The sequence below is a fragment of the Thalassophryne amazonica genome, chromosome 5, assembly GCF_902500255.1.
Source record: "Thalassophryne amazonica chromosome 5, fThaAma1.1, whole genome shotgun sequence".
NCBI lineage: Eukaryota > Metazoa > Chordata > Actinopteri > Batrachoidiformes > Batrachoididae > Thalassophryne > Thalassophryne amazonica.
In genome coordinates, this window is record NC_047107.1 from 36,704,924 (window position 1) to 36,731,402 (window position 26,479).

At 38.9% G+C, this 26,479-nt stretch overlaps 1 protein-coding gene across 7 annotated transcripts in view; it reads left to right on the forward strand.

Annotated features, from left to right (window-relative positions):
* The window catches only part of trpm3 (transient receptor potential cation channel, subfamily M, member 3), a 746,932-nt gene that overhangs the window by 458,618 nt on the left and 261,835 nt on the right, over positions 1 to 26,479 (forward strand). The window lies entirely within an intron of this gene.

Below are 26,479 nucleotides of genomic sequence, written 5' to 3' on the forward strand. Positions count from 1 at the left end.
TTTGAGCATCAAAATATTAAAGCTAAATATGTGGTTATTCATCATGACTTTTGGATGTACATGAATACAAGCAAAAACATATTTTGCCAACATGACTTTTTCTATACATTCTGTAAGACAACAGAACACTGGAGGGCAGGGATGGATAACTGGTGGCCCATGGGCTGAATATGATCCAATACAGTAATCAATGCGGCCTTCAGATGTATTTGGGTAAAGGGGTCAACATTACACAAGCCAACATTATTGGTCAGTAAAAACAGAACAGCCCTATGTGCCATAAAAAAAAAAAAAAAAAAAAAATCAAATAATTGTCTTTATATATAGATTCAATAACTGTGATAGAGCACTTAATTATCTTGAACTTTTTTCTTTTTTGATTTTTTATTCTGAAAAGGGGGGCATCAAACCCCACCAAATTTGTGACACACAGCACCTAAATATTATTTTGGTAAAAATAAACAGAAAAGACTTCAACTAATTTATCTGAATGTACTTCCGATTTGATGGGCACATGGTAAAATTAATTTCCCCCCCAGTGTCTTAATCACTTGGTATGGCTGCAGAGGGCATGCCAAAAATGTGGTGTTGAATGTAACTCGTAGTGTCCCAGTCTGTTACATTTAAAACCCATGTTTCTAAACTGCTAATTTATTCAATAAATAAAAGTTATGATGTTTTGATGTTTTTGTTTGAAAGCACCACTCTTGAGAGCCTTAAACCAATGGGGAGATCTAATTTATTCGCTTTATGTTTGTTTCACACTCGAGTCCTAATATAGTAGCTGGCAAAAATAGCGCTCTTCCAAATAAGTATAACATGACTTATCTCAATAGTGGATTTTATGTATTCCCGATGGTCTGTATACTCATATCTTACAGTCTATAGCATGGAAATATAGACCTGGAATGGACGTGCGCGCCTCAATCTATTAGCGTCACTCAGGACAGGAAGGCGTCATTACTAAGGGTGGAGATGTGCAGATCATCAATAATAAACTGACCGCTTTTTTTGCACTAGTGTCGCTATTTCTTAACGGATTTTAATAAATGTAGGCTTGTTTCAAAGCCCTTTGAAATCTCTTTCCAATGAACCTATGCATGTGTGGGTGAAAAAAAAACTTTTATGTAAAATGCAGAAATTTGGGGAAATTATGACAAACTGTGCTGCTTTTCTTGCTCTACTGTAGTTATTTGTTAACAGATTTTAATAAAAGTAGGCTTATTTTAAAGCCCTTTAATTGCTCTTTCTAATGAACCCATACATGCCTGGGTAGAAAAAATGTTTTATGTAAAGTGCAGAAATTTGGGGAATTTACTGTGTTTTTTTTTTTCCTGTCTTCATAATTCTCAATGGATTTTTATAAATGAAGACTTGTAAGTTGTATTCAAGCTGATTAAAAGCTCAGATAAAAAAAATCCTTATGTATTAAAATATAAATCTGAAGTATGCCTTGTCATTGTGGTCATTTACCTTGCTGCTTTTTCCACTGTAATATTGCTGCTAGTCTTTTAATGACAACAACATATATATATGATTTTTACTAGCATTTTATTACAAGTAGATATAAAGCCATTCACCATCCCTGGTTCTCAAGACCAAGCACCTAAGTGGCTCCACTCTACTCTTTTCTACTCTCCTATTTTACTCTTCCTTTTTAGATATTTAGATATACCTTTATAAACTAACATAGTTCCACCTTAGAATTTCAATATAATATATAAGATATACCTTACTGAATTTTCATATCATTTAAACAACAACTGCAAGTGTGTATATATATATATATATATATATATATATATATATATATATATATATATATATATATATATATATAATCAGTTAGCAAGTTGTTCACAACTTGATAATGATTTTATCATATACAATGGTCCCTTGTTTATTGCGGGAGTTACGTTCTAAAAATAACTTGCTATAGGCAAAATCCGCAAAGTAGTCAGCGGTATTTTTTACAATTATTATAAAAGTTTTAAGGCTGTAAAACCCCTCACTACACACTTTATACACTTTTCTCAAACAGGCATTAACATTTTCTCATTTTTCTCTCCTGTGTTAACACTCAAAGTTCAAACCTTAGTAGAAAAAAATAGAACATTTTCCTTTAAATAATTATGATGGCTTTTAGAACTAACGAATTTAATTTTAACGATCAGCCTATGAGGTTGGACACTTGGGAAATTATTAATAGTGACTCACCAGTATTTCACAGTTCCTGTGACCGCGCCTCTTCGTCGTGGCGGATTGGCTGATTACTCAGGTGATATGAAAAATATTACCTGTCCGCAAAAACGGTGTATTGCTATTTATTCTTTAGTGTTTTATCCAATCATATTGGCGTATCATTTATAGGTATATGATAAATATATATTTATACATTTTTGTTTCCGTATTTGTATGCATGTGAACGCAGCTTAATGAAAAGAACTTATGGCGTTGAGTTATAGTCTCAGTATATCAATATTAAATTGCGACATAATGACTTTAAAATAGACATTTGTTTTACATAATTACATTAAGGCTATTGTACAGTTTATTTTAGTATTTGGGAATTTGTTTTTGTAGTTGGTGCAGTTGATGGTGAAGCACTGGCTGCCTTTTTTCCCCTCATTTCACTTCTGTTTAACAGGCTCAAGATGCTCTCTCCACCCTTAGTAATGGCCGCCGTGCAGCACGCCGCTAGTCACATGACGTCCATTCCAGGTCTCTATTTCCATGGTCTATAGCACTTTGCTAGGAAGTTTAAAAATTGACCCTCATGTCACATATTGGTGACCCCTTGTCATGAAATAACCCATTTCCATTTCTTAAAAGCATAGTGTTCTTTTTTATTAATATGACAGATCTGTCCTAGAGGACCTGTCGCTCCAGTTCAAAAGGCACCTCTCTTCTACAGCGTCTTATAACAGGAGCATAAAATGGGTAAAATCAACAAGGAGATCAACGTATTTAAAAAAAAAGAGAAAAAAGTGCTGTAATAACTGACAAAACGGCATTTGTTATGGCATATTTTTGGTGATACGTGACTGAAAGTGGTGTATTTGTGGCACTGTTGGCTTGTCATATTGTCATAGTCCTGAGCGTGTTCTGCCGGACACACGTCGAGCCAAACACGCTTGACATTCAGATCGCCTGCTGCGTGATTTGATGCTCTGTTTCACATGGAGCAGCCTGCCGATGTGTGCTGTGTGCAGCCGCTGCAGCCCGGCTGTGTGTGCACAGACATGGCTGTCCGGCCACCATGTGATCATGTCTGTAAATACATATCAGCATGTCATGCAAGTGTGCTCTCCCCCTGCATGCCACATGTGTGGGTAGACGGGGGGGGGGGGGGGGGCGACACACAGTCGCATGCCACTTGTGTGTTGCTTTGCAACTCCACACTCATGGGGACACTTAGACAAATTTCACTGCCAGCTTAAAAGTGATAGTCTGCTCACTATTTTCGTGCTGACAGTGCGAACGGCACCACATTTTTTCAGTGGCCAGCGGGCTGTATTAGATGTTCGTGTGTATCACCTGCAATTTGGCTGACACCTGCCGTGAGAGGGATAGAATGGGCTCTCATAGGGCACTCTGTCTTTCAGCTACTAGTGTGAGTGAATAGCTGTAGTGACAGGTGTATGAGCTATTGGAGGCAGCTCTGATTTTTCAGTACTGGCATGCAATTCCTCCTTCGTGCACTAGTTGGCTTCAATCGTGTTATGTGTGAAGGGGCCCTTAAAGAAACCCACGCAAAGGCATCTCTAGATTGACCCTGGATGTAGATGTCTCATCTGACAAATGACAGTCTTTCTCATCCTGAGGCATTGCCATGGCAGTGAATGTGGACATGTCTCTTACAGTTCAAATGGTTCTAATTCCTCTGGTTTAGTCAACAGGACAGTTGTGTTATGATCTTGTTCCCAGGCTGTGGAAAAACCTCAGTATGTACCTTCTAAAATACAGTGAGTCAGTGAATGAATGAATGAATGAGTCCTTCCCCTCCGGATTGTTAATATGGGAATTCAGAAATAATAAATGCCATAATCTTGGAGATTACTAAAAAAAATGCATAATGGGGACAAACTCATTCACATCTGGTGAACTATGATGCACAGACCATTCACAAAAGAAACTGTTTAGCGTGTGTTATGCCCTCTGCCACCTGCTGAATAATTAGTGGATGCTGCATTGATTGATGATGAATTCTTTGTAAATGTTCTCATTGGTCAGATACAGACTGTTTCTGTACAGAAATGCACTAAATCAGAGAAGGAAATTGTCATTTTCTGATTGTTTGGCAGCAGGTGCACTATAAAACTGAAGTAATACAGTCATATCTCACATAAGCCAGCAGAAAATATTTTAAATTAATTTAGCCCTAAAAGAAAAACAGAATGAGGGAGATTGATGAGGCAGGCACCAGATTTGCAGAGTCTCCTTATAATGAGCTTCATCTTTCTTTTTATTACAGTTTTTTTTTTTATTAACTTGAGCAGCATACAGGGCAGAGGTTGCAGGATTTTGTGCTCATTTAAAAAAATATATAGTTACTTGATAGGAAAATATGAGAAGTGTTTTGTTTTTTTGATTGTTTTTTTTTCCATGCATAGTCGATAGTTTCTCCACTATATTGATTGGCATATTGCGGTTACCATTTATTGCACTGTTCCACTCCTAATGCTGATACTGTATGTATCATAAACTTTATTGCCACAGCATTCTTACCGTTGTGTCCACTGTCAGTCTGGTTTGTGATCATGGAATGTAGAATATCTGTTGGCTGGCAACATTAGCTAACATAATGTTGAGGCAGCACGATGATGACTGTGGCCTCAGGTGAGGTGCTTCGGGCAGGGGTGGCCCTGTGGTCCTGCCAGTACCTCTGTGGGTGATGGTGTGCAGTAGTAATTTTCAAACAAGGCCTCATGAAACATTTGGTGTTTTGTCTGTGCCCACCAGATGGCAGTGTCTATTCAAAAAAAGTTTTGAAGGAAACAAAAGTGCATTCTGCTTTGAAATCTTTTTTGAACAGACACTGCCATCTAGTGGGCTCAGATAAAACACAAATGCTTCATGAGGCCTCACATAACCATCACGAGTGATGGTCATGCGAGACTTTCTTTCGTTAGCAAAAATATTGGTATTGTCAATCATCTGTATCTGGTGACCTCATGGTGCCATTAGTACATTCCTTGCATCTTTCCCAGAGGAGCCCAGTGTCATTTTTTTTTATGATACTAGCCATATACGGACATAATTCTGATGTTGTCCAAGAAATCAGTGAGAATCTAGATTTTGGTCTTGATCCAGGACAACTGCAAACCTAGACATTCCAACTATTCACACAAGCGCTGTAATCAGAGCATTGGTGCAGTGTCAAGGTCACTAACTGTTTCCTCACCAAAAAAGGCTGCCAACTCGCTGGACGCCACAACCATATCCAACAGTTAATACAACTACTGATCTGAGTGGCTTGGCTGTGATGTCCAGCAATTCACTGGGGATAACATGAACTCTTTGGATGTCTCAGAAAGCAAACAGATCAACCAAATCAACTGTTTTCCAAAATTCACTGTATGCTGAAAAAAAGCTCTACTTGTATTGAATGAGTACTTGCAGAAGTATTATGTGGTTGATTATTGACATCTTGGACATGACAGTGAACTGCTCCAGTCATTTAGTTGCAACCAGTACTTAATCCAACTGAAAACTAGAAGCACTCGGACAGCGCAAACCTCTGCCAAGGCCATAGGGTCACTGACGTCACATGGAATACCCTTTGGCAAAGAGACTTATTCCACATCATTTCACGCATCTACCGTCATGTTTCAGATTCAGTGGTTAACCCTCTGGGGTCCAAGAGCATTTTTTGGACAGTTCACTCACCTGGCATAAATGTTTTATTATTGCTGTTAACAGCTCTCCCTGCATCCCACAATCAAGTTTTATGTCTCTTTTTTCAGGACAACCTGTACTTTCAAAATATATATGCTATAGTTGTGTTTTATAAGTGTAATAAAGGTTTACAATCAGAATTAAGAAAGGAAAAAGTAAAGCAGAAAATAATTTTACACACACACTTATTCAAAACACACAGCAAACTATAATAAACTAGTAACACATCACTCCTAAAGACAATCTTTGGTGTGTCACATGAGGTGAATTTGCCCTACAATTGGATTTTGGAAAACCATGTGATGGTGAACCAATTCCGATTGGACACTCACTTTGCTCACATCATCACACAGCTTCTATGAGGAGTACAAAGATGGTGGATGGTGGCTTGTGGAGTTAACTTTACAGCAAAAAAAAAGTAAGTTTATATCTCATATCATTAAAAAGTTACTTCTAATTTAGTAAAGCTTGGTCTCAGCCGTCGTATACGATGGCGTCGGCCCCAGCGGGTTAAACCCTTAGATCTTCAGCAAATGTATTTATAAAGAGAAACTGCATGAACTACACATTTTTTATTTTCTAATAACAACTTTATTCAATGAGAAACAAATGCTAAATTATTGTTGTGTCGTAACTTAATTTGTGTTCAGCCTTTGTGACCCAATGTCATGAAGTTAGATGCAAAAATGTTGAAATTGGCCCTATCCTGCAATGATAAAGAATCTTTAAAAAAATGACTGGATCCGGATCGTGTTCTGGATCATTACCAAAATTTAATGACTTCTAAGTTAGGCCAAGATACACCCCTGGTAAAAATTTCATTGAAATCCATTGAGGATTTTTTGAGTAATCCTGCTAACAAATCAACCAACCAACCAACCAACACACAAACGGACGCGAGCGAAAACATAACCTCCTTGGCGGAGGTAGTGAACCTTGCAAGTATCTTAGCTTGCTCATAGAACAGTGTAATATCCCTGTAATTGTTCCAATCTAGGCGATCGCCCTTTTTCAGAGAGGGACAAGTCCTTCTTTCAGTCTGTCAGGATGATATACCTGTTTGCCATGTGGAAGCATAGTCTGATGCAGCAGCAGTAGAACATTTCCACTCGCCTGGAGGAGTTCAATTCTGATTACACAATTTACATAATTCTATTTTCCATTATTCTCTAAGTTTGACAGCAGAAACTAAAAAGAGAGGCCGTCATGATTTTGTCTGAGTAAGAAAGTTGATGGTTGGAGGTGGGTGCCCTGTGCCTTTGTGCATTTCAACAGACAACAGAACAATCTATTTAGTTGTATGAGTGTCTCCTTGTAGAAACGTTTGCCTGCATATGGACTGGTGAGTTACATCACATTTCTCCCATTTCAATTTCCCCGTTATAGCTGAGCTATAGTAGAAACCCTGGATTGTGCATTCCTCTTTCTGTTTCCCTCACATTTTTAGTTTGTCTCTCACACAGACACAAAGAGAAACACATACAAACATTCATGATACCCTTTGAATTAATTTCTCAATAGCCATTCTTTGTTCAGAATGTGTCAGTACCAGAAACAAACATGAGTAGAGAATTGTGCAGAAAGGATTTATTTATATTGTTTTATTGGAAGCACAAAAGCATTTAAAAGGAATTTTCCAAGGATTTTGCTGTCAATAATGCAAATATTTTATCACCCTTGCTGAAGTAGAACCTATCAAAAAATGGATCTTACCAACTGTTGACACGACAAACATATCTTCTTTTTTCATTCTCGCCTACCTGTAATGACATTTTGAAATTTACACTGCTTCTTGATATTTATCTATGCCAATGTGTTTGCTTTTGAATATGCCAGTGGCATCATCTTGTTTTTTAGTTTAATTGCTAGCAAATGTGTGGCAGATTTTAATTGTCAGTGAAATATGTTTTTTGCTGAGTTTAAAAATGCTAATGCCATCATAAGGAATAAGTTGTTTTATAGTTGCCATATTCTTTCTTTGTGCACAAATGAAACTGAAACCATTTATTGTGCTTGGAGAAAGGCTATACGTAAAGTCTGGCGTGTGCCATACACCACACATTGTAATCTCTTGCCATGTCTTGCAGATTGTATGGGTATTGAGCTTCGTTTTGCTAAGCGTTGTATAAAATTTATTGATAAGATGTGTAATAGTGATAATGATGTTGTAAGTACAATCAACAATTGGTACTAACAGGAGCTACCTTTCGTATAAATTTCAGTATGATATTCCTAATGTTTGTGCCTCTTGGCAGCATCATTTTGATGAGGAGGTATTCAAACTTGCACAACAAATTATAGAAATGTGTGCAATGAGAGATAATTGTGAGGTAAATTTTCTCAGCAATCAAGAATGTACAGCCATAATTACACACCTATGTACAGGGTAAAGGTCTGGTGCTTTTATTTTATTTTCTATGTATATATATATTTTTGATCTTTTTGCTGTGTTTTATTCTATTTTGCTGTACAACTTTGTTTTTAAAAGTTTGGGAATGAACAATCACTAACACACACAAATGTTGACCAGAATCTAGAATTTACTTCTGCTGTCATTCAATCATGTGACTTGTGGACTTCCCTTTGTCATCCTATGCCTGGACTCAAAAGGGGCTGGGAAGGCAAAGGGACGGCCACTCGTCATATAAGCATCAGAAGGTGGACTTGGGGATTAAGGGGTACCTAGACAAACACAGTGTGTATACATATAGTATGCTACTGCTGTGTATAGGGACCTCCTGACATTTTTTTTTTCGCATTGTCTGTTTTAATGTAAGCACTCACACTCACATGGAACATGTCCACTTCACCCTGCACTGCTGTAAGAATAGCTGCAATGGTGTCCAGGCTTGATTTTGAATTTGATTTTTGAAAAGAAATGGACTCAGTCATCAAATAAGGAGATAAGCATGTGCACTGAAATAAAGTCCACACCACAAATCTGAAACCTTTGTTCCAGTTTCAAGATTATGTTAATTCCACTCTTTACACATTATTGTATTTCAGTGCATCAATGTGGGAAATGAAAAAAATAGCTTGAGTGTTCTATCTGGTGGTTTGTCTCATAATCAGGAGTAAAATTCAGACCTCATACAGTAAATTTTACAGAGTAAACTCTCTAACAGTAATTGTACTACTCTATCACAGTGCTACATCAGCTCTTATTGGAGTAGAAACACTTGATTTGACAAGACAGTAAAGCTGATTTCACTCTATAATAGAGTGTATTTTACTCTATTTAGACTGGGGCCAAATTTTACTCAGCAAAATTTACTGTGTACCTCTGAAAATTCTTTGTGAAGTGTGCAGCTTTTCATCAGGTATCCGTGGAAACACTCAGCTTCCGCCCAGAGCAATTTTTATACTTTACATTGTAAAAGTGTGCTGGATCTTTTTTATGAAATAACTCCATAGTTTTAGAAGTGTTAATTTAACACTCACTCAGGATTTACGTAGATTGTTCATTTTAACTCAGATGGGGTTAAATTTGTGATTTCAGATTTGCAGGGCAACCTTCAATTCCTCTGTTATAGGTTCAGTTGTAGTCTGTTCTCTGTCTCTGTGCGGGTTTTCATTTGGTGCTCAGTTTTAATAATAGGATTTTTGGGGTGATGGATCCGGTGTTATTAAACTGTCTCCTCCTGGTTTCTATTCCACCTGATGACTATGGGTTGGGCTGTGCCTTCTCCTGTTTTTACCCATTGCTTGCACACCTGCACATTATTCAGCAATCACACAACTGTTGCCTGTTAGCAGCTCTTTTGTATATCAGTGCCCTGGTTTTCACTCTGTCTTCATCAAACTGTTGGAGTTATGTTTGTGTTCACAGTGCTGGTCTTCACCATTGCTTCTCGTTGTCTGGTACCATTCATGTATGAGCCCTGTTGTTGGTCCAGCTGTCTACAGTGTCCCTGCACACACTGGCATCACTGTGCCATATCTTTTCACTCTCATCAGGTCTGTCTACTCCGTCTTTTAGCAGTTATCCTAAAACTGCCCAACCCCCATGCACTTTTTAAAAATCAATCATTTTTCATCTGCAAATGGCTGTGTGATGTGTTTTGCACCTGTGTTTCAGCAACCAGACACTGTTAAATATTCACTTTATGAGATTAAGAATTTTGAGTTGTTGTTAACCCAGTGTCAGAGAAGTATTCAATCCACAGACAACCACATAGTGACTGTCGTTACCTTTAACTACACTCAGATACAGTAGTGTTCAGAATAATAGTAGTGCTATGTGACTAAAAAGATTAATCCAGGTTTTGAATATATTTCTTATTGTTACATGGGAAACAAGGTACCAGTAGATTCAGTAGATTCTCACAAATCCAACAACACCAAGCATTCATGATATGCACACTCTTAAGGCTATGAAATTGGGCTATTAGTAAAAAAAAAAGTAGAAAAGGGGGTGTTCACAGTAATAGTAGTGTGGCATTCAGTCAGTGAGTTTGTCAGTTTTGTGGAACAAACAGGTGTGAATCAGGTGTCCCCTATTTAAGGATGAAGCCAGCACCTGTTGAACATGCTTATCTCTTTGAAAGCCTGAGATAAATGGGACGTTCAAGACATTGTTCAGAAGAACAGCGTAGTTTAAAAAAAAAGTTGATTGGAGAGGGGAAAACTTATAAGCAGGTACAAAAAATTATAGGCTGTTCATCTACAATGATCTCCAATGCTTTAAAATGGACAAAAACCAAAAAAAACAGAGTCTTGTGGAAGAACACAGAAACAACCATCAAAATGGATATAAGAATAACCAGAATGGCAAAGGCTCAACCATTGATCAGCTACAGGATGATCAGAGACAGTCTGGAGTTACCTTAAGTGCTGTGACAGTTAGAAGACGCCCGTGTGAAGCTAATTTACAGGTATTTGCAAGAATCCCCTGCAAAGTCCCTCTGTTAAATAAAAGACGTGCAGAAGAGGTTACAATTTGCCAAAGAACATATCAACTGGCCTAAAGAGAAATGGAGGAATATTTTGTGGACTGATGACAGTAAAATCGTTCTTTTTGGGTACAAGGGCCGCAGACAGTTTGTGAGACGACCCCCAAACTCTGAATTCAAGCCACAGTTCACAGTGAAGACAGTGAAGCATGGTGGTGCAAGCATCATGATATGGGCATGTTTCTCCTACTATGGTGTTGGGCCTATATATCGCATACCAGGTATCATGGATCAGTTTGGATATGTCAAAATACTTGAAGAGGTCATGTTGCCTTATGCTGAAGAGGACATGCCCTTGAAATGGGTGTTTCAACAAGACAATGAGCCCAAGCACACTAGTAAACGAGCAAAATCTTGGTTCCAAACCAACAAAATTAATGCCTCGCAGATGTGAAGAAATCATGAAAAACTGTGGTTATACAACTAAATACTAGTTTAGTGATTCACAGGATTGCTAAAAAAGCAGTTTGAACATAATAGTTTTGAGTTTGTAGTGTCAACAGCAGATGCTACTCTTATTGTGAACACCCCCTTTCGATTTTTTTTTTTTTTTTTTACTAATAGACCAATTTCATAGCCTTAAGAGTGTGCATATCATGAATGCTTGGTCTTGTTGGATTTGTGAGAATCTCCTGAATCTACTGGTACCTTGTTTCCCATGTAACAATAAGAAATATACTCAAAACCTGGATTAATCTTTTTAGTCACATAGCACTATTATTATTCTGAACACTACTGTAAGTTGTCAACATTGGACTCTTTGGTTTCACTGTAGATTAAAATCTGTATCTCTTTCCTGCTATGCTATCATCACTCATCATAATTTGAAGGAAAGACATCTTGACCTAAAGTGATCCTCTGTTTTTTTTTTCTTAAGACATTGTTTTGTCCAGAAATCAGGGCCATTGTGCAGTACAGTCAGTTATGGCATGAGAGAGACACAGAAATCGCGCCATACTAGGGTGTAATTTTGGGTAGGGACGCTAGGGTCACGTCCCTACCAATATTCAGCCCCCTACTGTGTAATCACGACCAATAAAACCGCTGTCCTCCATTATTATGGCACATAAAGGGTTAAATGTATGCCACTGCTCGAAGCCCCCCTCTTTAACGTAGATATCCTTGTCTGATTAGCAGTGATGCCGGTGTCCCGTCGAGATGAGGTGAACGTCGAGATGAGGTGCGTCGCGCTACTGTGCATGCGCACATCGCTCTACCCCAGATTTGAAGACGTCACCCGTCGAGATGAGGTGCATCGCACAATTGCACATGTGTAGATGATGCAACTCGCTCGATGTGCAACTGCGCATGTGCATTTTTTTTTTCTTCTTCTTCTTCTTCCCTCTACCCACTACCGAGAAGTGCGCTTCATCTGCGGAGGTGGAGAACAGCCAGTGGAGCAAACCACGTTTTAAAAAAATATATATAGAAACACATTGCTTCACTTTAAATGCACAAGTCCATTTCAGATGATCAGCACAGACCCTTTCTCTTAAAAGGCTTTATTTTACTCAGCATGTGGCTTTGTAAACTTGTAGCATCACCTGCTACTTTGATTAGCACTTACGTTAGTTATGGACATGCTCTACGGTCGTCTTCTGGGATTTTTATACATTTACTTGCCCATCAAAATAAGCGAACTTCATCAAGTAATTTTTTCAGTGCACACGTGCAGTTATGCGAGACACCTCATCTTGACGGCGCACCTCTGCTCGACAGAACACCGGTCTAATCTGACCACTTTTTTTTAATAACGAGTAATCTAACGCGTTAATCTTTCCAAATCAGTAATCAGATTAAAGTTACTTCTCCAAGTCACTGTGCGTTACTATTATTTTTGCATTATGGGTCGATAGCAGCATTAAACTTGGTCTGTGGGCAGGGGGTCGGGGTTCGACTGCACTGCCCACTTTAACCAAGCTGTGAGCTTTTCATCCGCGTTTTTCTGCAACAGCCACGACTCGTCCTCACCTCTTAAAGCACAGTGACAACAGCACACCTGCACTGAGCTTTACAAAGACATTTTTATGCTTTTTTTCTCCGAGCCGCTCTGTATCTGCTGCTAGAAACAGCAAACTAACAATATTTTCCACTCAAATGCACCTAAACTCTCTTTCTGAGAACCACATGATGTGAAAACGCAATAAAAGTTTCTTACCTGTAAATCTGGTCATGTTTTCTGCATAAATAAATGTTATCCATTCTTTGTGCTCAAACGCCAAAGCAGGGGCGAATCCAGATGGAATTGGGGTGTGGGGCAAGGATGTGCCCCCCCCCCCACACACACACACACACACACACACACAACACCCCTAGATTAAAGGTCCAGTTTTGAAGCCTTTTTTTACTACAACTACTAATACTACTTAAAATAATAATAATTTCGACAAGTAAAATGTTTAAATGTTAGAAAAATGTTAGAATGAATTTAATAGTTACATTTATAAACAATGTAGGTTAGAAATGGCAAGTTTTACTGTTACAGTGCTGTCAACAGTTAAATATGAGGTCAAGAAAGAGGTCTTTATTTTACTTTTTATAAAACAAGTATTTATTTTCATTGAAGCCAAGAAAGGGTGACTATAAAGTGAGTTTTGGCAAAACAAGTATCATTGTCATGTTGACGTGGGTTGTTGTCGGCAGCTGGGGAAAGTAACTAAAAAAGTAACTAGTAATCTAACTTAGTTACTTTTCCAATTGAGTAATCAGTAAAGTAACTAAGTTACTTTTTCAAGGAGGAATCAGTAATCAGTAATTGGATTACTTTTTCAAAGTAACTGTGGCAACACTGCTGACTAGCTACCCATTTCTCACTAACTTGGTTGGCTATCCCACTTGTCACTCCAAGCAGCACACTTCCAACAGTGGCCGCGACCGCCCATTGACCCCCGTTCCCCCGCCCCTATCTCTCTCTCTTGAGCTAGACTTCGGTGATATTTGTAATGGATGACGGCCCCCCTCCCAAGAAACGAGATATTCGTTCATTCTTCACAGTCAGGAATGTAAGTGCAGGGTCTCCATCAAGCTTTAAAAACTAAGCAAAATCCCTTTCATGAATGGAAACCCTTCTTAAAAGCATTAGGCTTCTTCTGCTCTTTAGGCACTAGGCAGGTTTTAGCAACGTGACAGGACGCATCGTTAGAGCTAGGCTACTGCACAGTTGCAGGGAACTTATTAAAAGACTGCGCGGGCGGACACAATAACAGACAGACAAACGGGAATCGATTCATTCACGAATAGGGATGGGTATCGAGAACCGGTTCCTTTCGGGTATCATTAAGAAATGATTCAATCCACCGACATCAATAAGCTTTTTGCTTAAAGATTCTGTTATCGGTCCTTCAGAGTCACCGTTATTTTGGGGGGTGTTTGTCAGGAAAATGATAATTTCTCTACATTGATTACAGACCCTGCAGCGGGTCCGTAATCAACTTTTCTGTAGCGCGGCTTTGCTTTGAACCAATCGAAGCAGTGGTTTGCAGATTGAAACAGTGCTTCGATTGCTTCGTTTATTCTTTTTCTTTTGCTTAATTTTCCCCCGCTAAAACCCTAAAGAACATACGTCTGTGAGTATTATTTACCTTTTTTATGTTAAACCAACCTGTTATGGTCTTCTGAAACAGTTGATAGATGTATTTTATAACTTAAAAACGGGAGCGATGCTCACGCGTTAGCATGTCTATGGCATTTTCAATGTTAAAAGTTAGCATTAAGCAGTTGCAGCTGTGATCACGTTCGGGTGCATTTGTCTTCAAATTGTAATATTTTTTAAATTTATTTTTGTTTATATATTATAATCTAATGATTATTATATACAATATATACTTATTATATACAGTTTTAGAGAAAGAGACAAAAAGAACCTGAACAGAAACACAACAGAAAATATAAAACCAACTAACAATTAACATACATACATACATACATACAGAAATAAATAAGTGTTTCCTGTGAACACCTAGTGACTCTTACACCTCCATTTCATCTCTGTCTTATTTAAGTTTAATGACAATTTGTTTTGGTCATACCATATTTTCAGTTTGTTAATTTCTTCAATGATTTCCTCCAGAACTATCTGCCAAACTAGAAAACTGCTGCATCCTAGTAAGAGCAGAATACTACTGGAATGAATTTGAATAAGGAAAGTTGGGTTTTTTTCTCACTAAATGGATGCTGCACTCACTGCAGTTTATCATCTGGAATAGTCCCAGATTGCATTTCAGAGCTTCTAGAATTCATTTTCATGCAGGTGGTGTTGGGGGGTAATTTTGGGTTTCAGCGTTTTTTGTTTTTCGTCACTTTCATCCCTGAATATGTAAATCGTGACTCACTTTTCTGCAGATTAAAGTTACTAACTGGGACTCCTGTCTTGTTGCGAGAAAGAAACGAGAATCGTCCTCCGTTCTGTTCACAAAGCTCCAAACGTTGCACGGCACACTGCCGAGTCAAGTTAGAACGATAGAGTCCAGTCGGAATTAATAACTTCAAAGCGAAACACCGTTTATTTTTTTTTATGTCCAGAGATCAAGGATACAGTGACCAATTTCATATTTATATTTACTTTAAGACTCAATGAAATACATAGAAAACCTGTAAAGCCTACTTTTAGTACAAAATTCACGAGGTATCGATAAGGAATTGGATCGATAAGCAGAATCAATAATATCATCGATAGATAAAATCTTATCAATACCCATCCCTATTCATGAACGTCACAACACTAGCAGATAGGGTCATTGCAATACTTCGTGTTAAATATCCATCCTCGATGAATTCAATTTAAATGTATAGCTGGAGCAATGTTGGGTTAGTTGCTTTGCTCAAGGTCACTCCAGTCATGGATGGAGGTGTAAAGAGAGGTAAGGTTGGGATTTGAACCTGCAACCCTGTGATTGAAAGACCAACTCCCTAACCATTGGGATGGCTCGTTAACCTATAACATCTGCATGACATGAACTTATGATTGGTAATGCAAAAAAAAAAAAAAATCTTTTGTGTCCCCACGAATATCAAAATCAAAGTTACTCCCTTGGCGCCATAGATGATACTAATACTGTCACGTGCATCAGGCACAGGCCAGAGAGACAAATGGAAATGAGACGGGAAACATTTTGCATTTTTAATTACCCAGTCGCAGTCAGTGCAGTTATGTGTCAGTTTTCCACATGTGAAGCTTAAGCTACTGTTACAGAGTAAAATATTTATTGCATGAGGCTGTTTTGTCTGATCATAATGTGTTATGAACTACACACAAAACCATAAACTTTATTTTCTAATTTTTCTCCAAATGCACATTCACACATACTTCACATGAACACAAGATGAAAGACATGGGGTAGACGTATAGGAGTAATCGCCCCCTGTGGGATTTTTGGGATGTCTGTGTAATTTTGTAACTAATCCCACTGTGCCTGTGGGTGATCACAGAACGGTGATCACCACATGTCAGCTGGAATAACTAGTGCAATCTAATTCACTCCACAATATTGCAATGCTTGTTATATACAAGAAAATTGATTGTACACAAATATATGGGTGTTTTTGACTCTGAAAAACCCATTTCAGATGTAAATGCAATATTACCAAAAATGCTTCAATTAATCTGCCATTCCATGGTTAATTTGCTGAACCCTTGCTGCTTTCTGTTTTGTTGGTGCCACATTTCCAGACATTTCTTAAAGTCACCATCTCAGCACAGCTAGAGATGTTCAACTTGTTTACACCATACAGCCAGTTATCGTGTATATTTGTAGCTGTGCAAAATGTTTTCTTGTGTGGTTTTGCAACAGCCTCAGGGAAACGTGGACAAGAAATATGCAAGAGATGGCCTTGGTCAGCAGAAACAAAATGTTTTGACATAAAAATGGGAAGTTTAACAACTGTGGCTGTACCCAGCTTTTTTAAATTGCAGATTAAAGAGAGAATTCTGTGAGCTGTACTAACTTCATGGATCTCTTGGATGTTGTTCAGCCAGACACAGGCTGATAGAACAGGGTCAGATATTGTTTGCAGATAGAAACTGGACTAATTTACAGTAGTGTTCAGAATAATTTTGAGTATATTTCTATTGTTACATGGGAAACAAGGTACCAGAAGATTCAGTAGATTCTCACAAATCCAACAAGACCAAGCATTCAGGATATGCACACTCTTAAGGCTATGAAATTGGGCTATTAGTAAAAAAAAAAGTAGAAAAGGGGGTGTTCACAATAATAGTAGTGTGGCATTCAGTCAGTGAGTTCATCAATTTTGTGGAACAAACAGGTGTGAATCAGGTGTCCCCTATTTAAGGATGAAGCCAGCATCTGTTGAACATGCTTTTCTCTTTGAAAGCCTGAGGAAAATGGGACGTTCAAGACATTGTTCAGAAGAACAGCGTAGTTTGAATAAAAAGTTAATTGGAGAGGGGAAAACCTATACACAGGTGCAAAAAAGTATAGGCTGCTCATATACAATGATCTCCAATGCTTTAAAATGGACAAAAAAATCAGAGAGGCGTGGAAGAAAATGGAAAACAACCATCAAAATGGATAGAAGAATAACCAGAATGGCAAAGGCTCACCCATTGATCAGCTCCAGGATGATCAAAGACAGTCTGGAGTTACCTGTAAGTACTGTGACAGTTAGAAGACGCCTGTGTGAAGCTAATTTACGAGTATTTGCAAGAATCCCCCGCAAGGTTCCTCTGTTAAATAAAAGACATGTGCAGAAGAGGTTACAATTTGCCAAAGAACACATCAACTGGCCTAAAGAGAAATGGAGGAATATTTTGTGGACTGATGAGAGTAAAATTGTTCTTTTTGGGTCCAAGGGCCGCAGACAGATGTGGAGAAATCATGAAAAAATGTGGTTATACAACTAAATACTAGTTTAGTGATTCACAGGATTGCTAAAAAAGCAGTTTGAACATAATAGTTTTGAGTTTGTAGTGTCAACAGCAGATGATAAAGGTAAAACCGCTTAAATCATTCTAGTTTCAAGTAGAAACAAGGCCGTTTAAGCAGAAACTTGGCAAAATTCCGTGAAGCTTTGAAATGACCGACGCGCAGTGAATGCATCACCTAGCAGCTCATTTAGCCGCGGCACTCTGATCAGTTCCACCACCTTTTATGATGAAATAATGCTGAATTTATATGGAAATGATTGTTGTACAAAAGCTTCAGATATCTGTTGCTGAGATAGATGATGACTGGAGTGCAGTTTGAAGCAGAAATTAAGTTTTAATCCCTGAACCGCCGCTAATGACGCATGTGCAGATGCAAAAGGTGGGCCGATTTTTAGCGGGGACCGTTCGGTCGGCGTCACCGGGCCTGTGTAGAGTTGCGTTGTGCTGCATATCTATTATGCAGGAATGGTTGCATATGTTGCGTACAGGGGTGGGGGCTTTGTCCCCCCTCCTCTTTGTGGTTTTGAAGCTTCACTGCCAGCACTGTTCAGCAGAGTCCAGCGGAATTAATAAAATCTAGCAATGCAGGTATGTACTGATAAAAAAACCTAAAAGGATTTTTCAACAGACTGGCGTAGGGTATCGGACAATTGCGGAGGCATGATGTACAGTAGCGCAGTGTTATGTTGACTTGCATACAGTAGCGGAGTGTTAATTAAACATTTTATTTTTTGTTTGTCCATTTTACACACCCCTTTGCATCCCTCAGCATATTGCCACATAGGGCTGCATAAGCTCGGCATAGTCGGTACGCCGCATTAAGCAGTTATACAGTGGCCTGGTGTGAAAGGGGCTTAATGGAAAATGCTGACACCTCTCATTCTTTCCCAGTAAAGAATGGTGTGAATCAAGGTTGCATCTTGGAACTCACCCTCTTCTGCATTTTTTTTTTTTTTTTGCTATGCTGATTGACATCTTCAAGGACTGTGACAGGGGTGACTACATCCAATTTTGCACAGATGGCAAGCTCTTCAACCTATGGCAACTCCAGGCCAGGCCCAATGTGTTTGGGGCACTTCTCAGAGATTTCCTTTAGCATATGCAGTACATAATGGACAGATTTACAGTCTCCTGCAAGCTCTTTGGACTCACAATCAACCTCAGCAAAGCTGAATCCATGTACCAAGTAACACTTTCACAGCAGTCAAGTGTGTTTCACCACATCCTGTAATCAAAATAGATGACAGATATCAAGTCAAGTTGATAGATTCTGCTACTTGAGAAGCACAATCTGCAGTGATGGATCTCTTGATGCAGGAGTGATACAGTACACTGCTAATGCAAGCTCTGCCTTCAGCAGACTCAACAAGCTCTCAATGGACAAAGCCATTAAGCTCAGCATTAAAGTAGTCACCTGCAGAGCTGTTGTACTGAGCACCCTGCTGTGCTGCTGCAAGTCATGGACAAGTTATCGTCAGCATTTTCAGCAGCTTAAGCAGAAAAATCCTTCACATCACACAGACGCAGACTTCACAGCATTAAAAGTCTGCTGCTTCACACCCAGCTGGACACCTTGTCTGCATGAAAGACTCCAGGATCCCCAATATACTGTTGTATGTCCAGCTGAAGGAGGGCCATTCAGGTTTTGGATGACCTTACAAGTACCTCAATGACATCTTGAAGACCAGTCTTAAAGTCTGTGAGATTGACATTTCCTATTGGGAAGCCCATTCTCTTGTCCACAACTGCTGGAGGCAGCTGTGCTCTCGAGATGTCAGTGCTTTTGAACAGAAGAGGACATTGACTATCAAAGAGAAGTGGGAGAAATAAAAGCAGGGCACCTTCTTGTGATGTTGTACCCTGTAACATCCACAGGAAATGTTAAGGTGCCCTGACAGTTGCACGACTTTGATCCACGTACTTGCACGCACATCGTCATGATGATCCCACCCGCTGTGTTTCCAGCTGGATGTGGTGCTTCGTTCCACTGGATGCCCCACATTGTGCGCTGGAAGCTGCATATAAAATAATTATTTGATAGTGGATTAATCATTTTCTCTCCAAGTTGGCTTTGAAAACACTTCTAATCACTTCCGGAATCATAGAGGACTGTTCCAGCTGCAGCTGTTTCTCTCGCATGCACACTCTCAATGAACTGGAGAACGCATTTGGAACCATCTAAAAAGGTAATTATTTGCAATGTTTATATTGTAATAGCTTGGTAAAACAGTTGTTCGTTCCTTCTTGTGAGCAGCTGTAAAAGTATGTTTATGATAGATTTAACATATTGTTATAATTGTTCAGATGAGCTGCGCTGTGATGCGGTGCACTGATGCAATCACTCGCACTCATGCAGTGTTTTTGAATTGTTTGCGCAATGTTCACTTGAAGTTCACGTAATTAATGCATGATGGAGATTTTGAATATTTCATAATTTTCTTTGCGCACATAAACAAAGCCACACACAGTTTACGATTTACAATGAGTTTACAACGAGTTTACTCTCCTGCACGGCAGAGTGCATGCAAGTCGGGCAAGTGTCAGGGCACCTGTAGAATTGTCTCTACTCCTACATGAGCACTCATACAAACAAGTAAACTACCTCCATACTCAGTCAGCTCATGACACCACAATTCATTGAACACAAAAATCACAAATAATTTAAATACACAAATGAATTCATAAGACAACAATATAATATTAAAGAACATATAATACTTTTATGACCTGGCAGCACTATTGGACACATTATGAGCATGTATACTATAGGTCTTTCAGCCAAGCAGAAACTACTATCAGTGGCTATAGTAGTTATTGTGGGTCGACTCTGTCTGCCCTTTCTGAGTATATACGTATAACATATACTTGTAATACTATGGCTTGTTGTAAAGTTAATTATCCTAATGAGCCATTTATGAAGTCTGTGCACCAGTATTTCTGTCATGTGGAATTTTGGTGTCATTCAGCTTGTATGCTAGCAGCATTAGCAGATAGCAGTAGCTTGGTGGCATTAGTGCACTGTTACTACACTGTTTAGCCACTGCCACCATGCATTAGGAAAGCCACTTCCCAGTCCACCAAAAATGTGAGTGAATAAAACAGCTAAGCCAAGATGAGCCTGTTAACTTTTAGCTTTTTCCAACTTCATTCATCCCACCCAGCCTACAAAACTAAACTGGGCAAAATGGATGATCAGTTTTGTCACCACACTGGACTAGGATTAAAAATGAATTGAGGACTAATGCGAGGAAGAGAATTTCTCTCATGTTTTATGTGAACTATAAAAATATACTGTAATTTTGCTGAAGTGGAGTGTCAAACGCTTTACCTAAGGTAAGACCATTTTATGGTTAAAAATGTCTTAACCAGTATTACCAAAGCCAGCCTGTGTTTTTGTCATATCTGGCACTATAGCTTGCCTTACTGTCAACTATTCTTTCTTCTTTTTGGTGGTGGTGGTGGTGGGGGAGGGGGTTGTTAATGTTAAAGCTGACATAACAGCTTCTCTTATTTGTGGGACAGAACATGTGAACTCACACAGGCAGTGTAGAATGTTTTGCCACTCCCAGTTCTGGGCAAATTTCACCCCACTCCAAAAAATATTGCATTTTAGTTTTAGCTTAAATTGTAGTCTGGCATCAAAATAACTGAGCAGCCAAATCCACATGCAAGCAGAAATAATTTTTGTTTCAGGATGTACTCTGGGTTACTCATGCTTAACACAAATAGTGCGATTGGGTCTGGTCTTTCCTCAGAATGTGACAGTAGAACCAGACGGAGTGAGAGATGATGCTTGAAGGGCTTTTTTTTATGTCCACCAAGGACGTAATAAAATCATCGCCATTTATTTATTTGTCTGTCTGGTAGCAGGGATATGTCAAAACTACTGCATGGATTTTGAGAAAATTTTCACCACCGATACATATTATGGAAGGCACATGGAAGGCTCCATTATATTTTGGAGGTCATCCCAGACATCTGGATCTGGATTCTGGATGAAGAGTTCACTTAGGCTTTGAAGGATTACACCAGAACTACTTACGTCAAAACTACTTTACGGATTCTCACCAAACTTGCACCACAGATAGATATTAGGGGATGGGAGACTCCACTGAATTTTGGAGGTGATCTGGATCCGGATGCGGATTTGGGATCAAGATTTCACTTTATATAGGCTTTGAAGGATTACGTCAAAACTACTTCATGGATTCTCACCAAATTTGCACCACAGATAGATATTAGGTCGAGGAAGACTCCACTGAATTTTGGAGGTGATCCGGATCCGGATTGGTGTATGTCAGAAATCTCGGCTTGCTCTTGTTTTTTAATGTGCTTCTTCACCCTCTGATCCAAATGCTTCGGTTCCACTTGTATGTGTCCACAGATGCTGTGAGCTCGCTCGTTCATAAAGATAATCATCTCATCGTGACAATAACCAATTAAGACTTGCATGCATATAAAACATATCAGGAAAAAAGTGCCCACCTGTGAAGAAGCCTTGGCTCCCTTGCTGATGGTTGTCTGATAGTGGCTCTACTTTTCTTTTACTGTCTGAGCCTTTTTTTTTAGTGAGGACACCACAGGGTAATATCTTATCTCTGTGCCTGCATCGTCCTTCCCTGCTCCCCACGCCCCCATGATACTGTAATTATCCTGCTTCTTTGCTCACCATTGTTGGCTTTTGTGTGCTTTTATTGGCTCACCTGAATTCAACATCATTCACTTTTCCTCTCACTCAGGCAGAATTGTGTTTAAAAAGCATCATAGCATCTGTTAGAAATGTGTCAAAAGATCATTGCCCCAGCTGAGTGAGCTGTGCTGAATGGTTCAGTGCTTTATATTGATTTTTTTTTTTTTTCTTCAAATTTGACATATTCTGCCAGCAGGAGACAGCATGAAGATGATAGACAACAAAATGTTCACACTGTACATTCAAAATTATATTAGTGATGAGTGTGTCAAGCAATAAACTTACTTTTTGCATACTTTTAACACAAAGTGGATCATTGTGATGCTCTGTTTGCTGGGCATGAAAGCAAACTATTTCAAGGCATCAACTCATTCAAGATACAACAGCCAACAATTCTGCCTCATGCATGCAGAACAACAACAGTATGTCCATTATTTTAGTTTAGTGGCTTCCACTGCAGTGAGGAATTAGTTTCAAAATGCTGGTGATTTGAAATTACAGTGCATCCACAAAGTATTCAAATAGCTTCCCTTTTTCCACATTTTATGTTACAGCTTTATTACAAAACAGATGACATCCATTTTTTTCCCCTCATAATTCTATACACAATTCCCCATAATGACAATATGAAAAAAGTGTTTTTTGAGATTTTTGCAAACTTATTAAAAAATGAAAACTAAGAAATCACCCGTACATAAGTATTCACAACCATTGCCATGAAGCACAAAACTGAGCTCAGGTGCATCCACTGGTCATCCTTCTTCAATGGAATTGGGGTTGTAAATAAGAAATTTCTTATTTACAACCCCAATTCCAATGAAGTTGGGACATTGTGTGAAATGTAAATAAAAACAGAATACAATGATTTGCAAATCCTCTTCAAACTATATTCAATTGATTGCACCACAAAGACAAGATATTTAATGTTCAAACTGATAAACTTTATTGTTTTTGTGCAAATATTTGCACATTTTGAAATGGATGCCTGCAACACATTTCAAAAAAGTTGGGATGGGGCAACAAAAGACTGGGAAAGTTGATGAATGCTCAAAGAACACTTAACTGGAAACAGGTGAGTGTCATGATTGTGAACTGTGTGAAAAAAAATAGTCCAACAGTTTAAGAACAATGTTTCTCAATGTTTAATTGCAAGGCATTTTGGGATTCCATCATCTACAGTCCATAATATAATCAGAAGATTCAGAGAATCTGGAGAACTTTCTACACGTAAGCGGCAAGTCCGAAAACCAACACTGAATGCCTTCGATCCCTCAGGTGGCACTGCATTAAAAACTGACATCATTATGTAAAGGATCTTACCGCATGGGCTCAGGAAGACTTCAGAAAACCATTGTCAGTTAACACAGTTTGTCGCTACATCTACAAGTGCAAGTTAAAACTCTACCATGCAAAGTGAAAGCCATACATCAACAACATCCAGAAATGCCACAGCCTTCTCTGGGCCTGAGCTCATTTGAAATGGACAGACGCAAAGTGTAAAAGTGTGCTGTGGTCTGATGAGTCTACATTTCACATTGTTTTTGGAAATCATGACCGTTGTGTCATCTGGACAAAAGAGGAAAAGACCATCCAGATTGTTACCAGTGCAAAGTTCAAAAGCCAGCATCTGTGATGGTATGGGGGTGTGTTAGTGCCCATAGCATGGGCAACTTACACATCTATGATGACACCATCAACTGTGAAAGGTACATCCAGCTTATGGAGCAACACATGCTGCCATCCAAGCAATGTCTTTTTCAGGGACGTCCCTGCTTATTTCAGCAAGACAATGCCAAGCCACATTCTGCACGTGTTACAACAGCGTGGCTTCATTGTAAAAGAGTGTGGGTACTAGACTGGCCTGCCTGCAGTCCAGACCTGTCACCCATTGAAAATGTGTGGTACATTATGAAGCACAAAATACGACAACTGTTGAAAAACTGAAGTCGTACATCAAGCAAAAATGGGAAAGAATTTCACCTACAAAGCTTCAACAATTAGTGTCCTCAGTTCCCAAAAGCTTATTGAGTGTTGTTAGAAGGAAAGGTGATGTAACACAGTGGTAAACATACCACTGTCCCAGCTTTTTTGAAACGTGTTGCATGCATCCATTTCAAAATGAGCATATATTTGCACAAAAACAATGAATTTATCAGTTTGAACATTAAATATCTTGTCTTTGTGGTGTATTCACTTGAATATAGGTTGGAGAGGATTTGCAAATCACTGTATTCTGTTTTATTTACATTTTACACTACGTCCCAACTTCATTGGAATTGGGGTTGTAATTATTTAAAAGGAACAGTACATATTAATGAACATATACAATATGTAAATATGTCAGATTTTAGCCATGGGTTAATTTCCATCTGTAGTCCCTGACATGCTGATGTAAAAGTTATCAATTAATAATAAAAACACATGACGTCACAGGACCTTACAATACAACAGACTACCATACATAGGGGTCACTAACTACTACAGCAACAAGACACAAGACTGGGCAAGAGACAAGAAGAGGACAAGAAAGAACCAAGGATAACTGGGAAGAACAAGAAGGCCAAGGAAGACAAGTCTTCACTGGCTTCCGGTATCTTTGAGATCGGATTTTAAAGTATTATTATTGGCCTATAAAATTGTTCACGGATTGGCACCCCCCCCCCACCTGGCCGGCCTGGTTGAGCCCTGTGTACCAGTTTGGACCCTGCGTTCACAGGGTGCAGGCCTACTCTGTGTCCATAGAGTGAATAAAAAGTCAGCGGGTTACAGATCCTTTTCCCACCGCGCCGCATTTCTGTGGAATGATCTGGCTGCGCAGATCTGACAATCAGACTGTGGAGACTTTTAAGGCTAGATTGAAGACACACTTTTTTCCCCATTTTGTCATTAGCATTTTATACGATTGTGCCTTCAGGTATATAAATAATAAATTAATAAATTAGAAAATTTTATTTGAAATTTGGGAACAAAAGAGGACAGAGGCTACAATTACAAGACAACAATCTGAATAAATTATTTAATTTACAAATCTAATTTCATGCACTTGTATATTTTAAAAACAATAACTTATAAAGTGCTGTGATGCATTGCACGTTTCCCTAAGGTTCTTCTTAATTTGTGCAATTGAATTCATAAAGTGTTCACATTTTATATTTAATCTCAGCCACTCCATTAAGTGACTTTTGAAGGCTTTAAAGCTTGGAGCCTCCCTCACTATAGTTGGCCTCCCTCACTGTAGAAACATTCTTGAGATGTTTCTACAGCTTAATTGGAGTCCATGATTTGGAAAGGCACACGCCTGTCTACATATAAGGTCCCACACTTGACAGTGCATGCAAGTGCACAAACCGAGCATGAAGTCAAAGGAATTGTCTGCAGACCTCCAAGACAGGATTGTCACGAGGCTCAAATCTGGGAAAGGGTACAGAAATATTTCTGCTGCTTTGAAGGTTCCAATGAGCACAGTGGCTTCCATCATCCATAAATGGAAGAAGTTCAGATCCACTAGGACTCTTCCTAGAGCTGGTCACCCATGTAAACTGAGTGGCAGGAACTGGGAGACAAGTCAGGATTGCGGGAAAGATGAATGCAGCAACGTATAGAGTCATCCTGGATGAAAACCTGCTCCAGAGCGCTCTTGATCTCATCTTTCAGCAGGACAATGACTCCAAGGACACATCCAAGATATCAAAGGAGTGGCTTCAGGACAAACTCTTTGAATGTCTTTGAGTGGCCCAGCCAGAGCCCAGACCTGAATCCCATTGAACATCTCTTGAGAGATCTGAAAATGTCTGTGCACCGACGCTCCCCATCCAACCTGATGGAGCTTGAGAGGTGCTGCAAAGAGGAATGGACAAAACTGCCCAAAGATAACATTCAAGAAGTCTTGAGGCTGTAGTTGCTGCCAAAGGTGGATCAAGCAAGTATTGAGCAAAAAGTGTGAATACTTATGTAAATGTGATTTCTTAGTTTTTAAATTTTAATAAAATAGCACATATTTCATTTCATTTTTCATGCTATCATAATAGGGTGTTGTGAGTAGGATTGATAAAA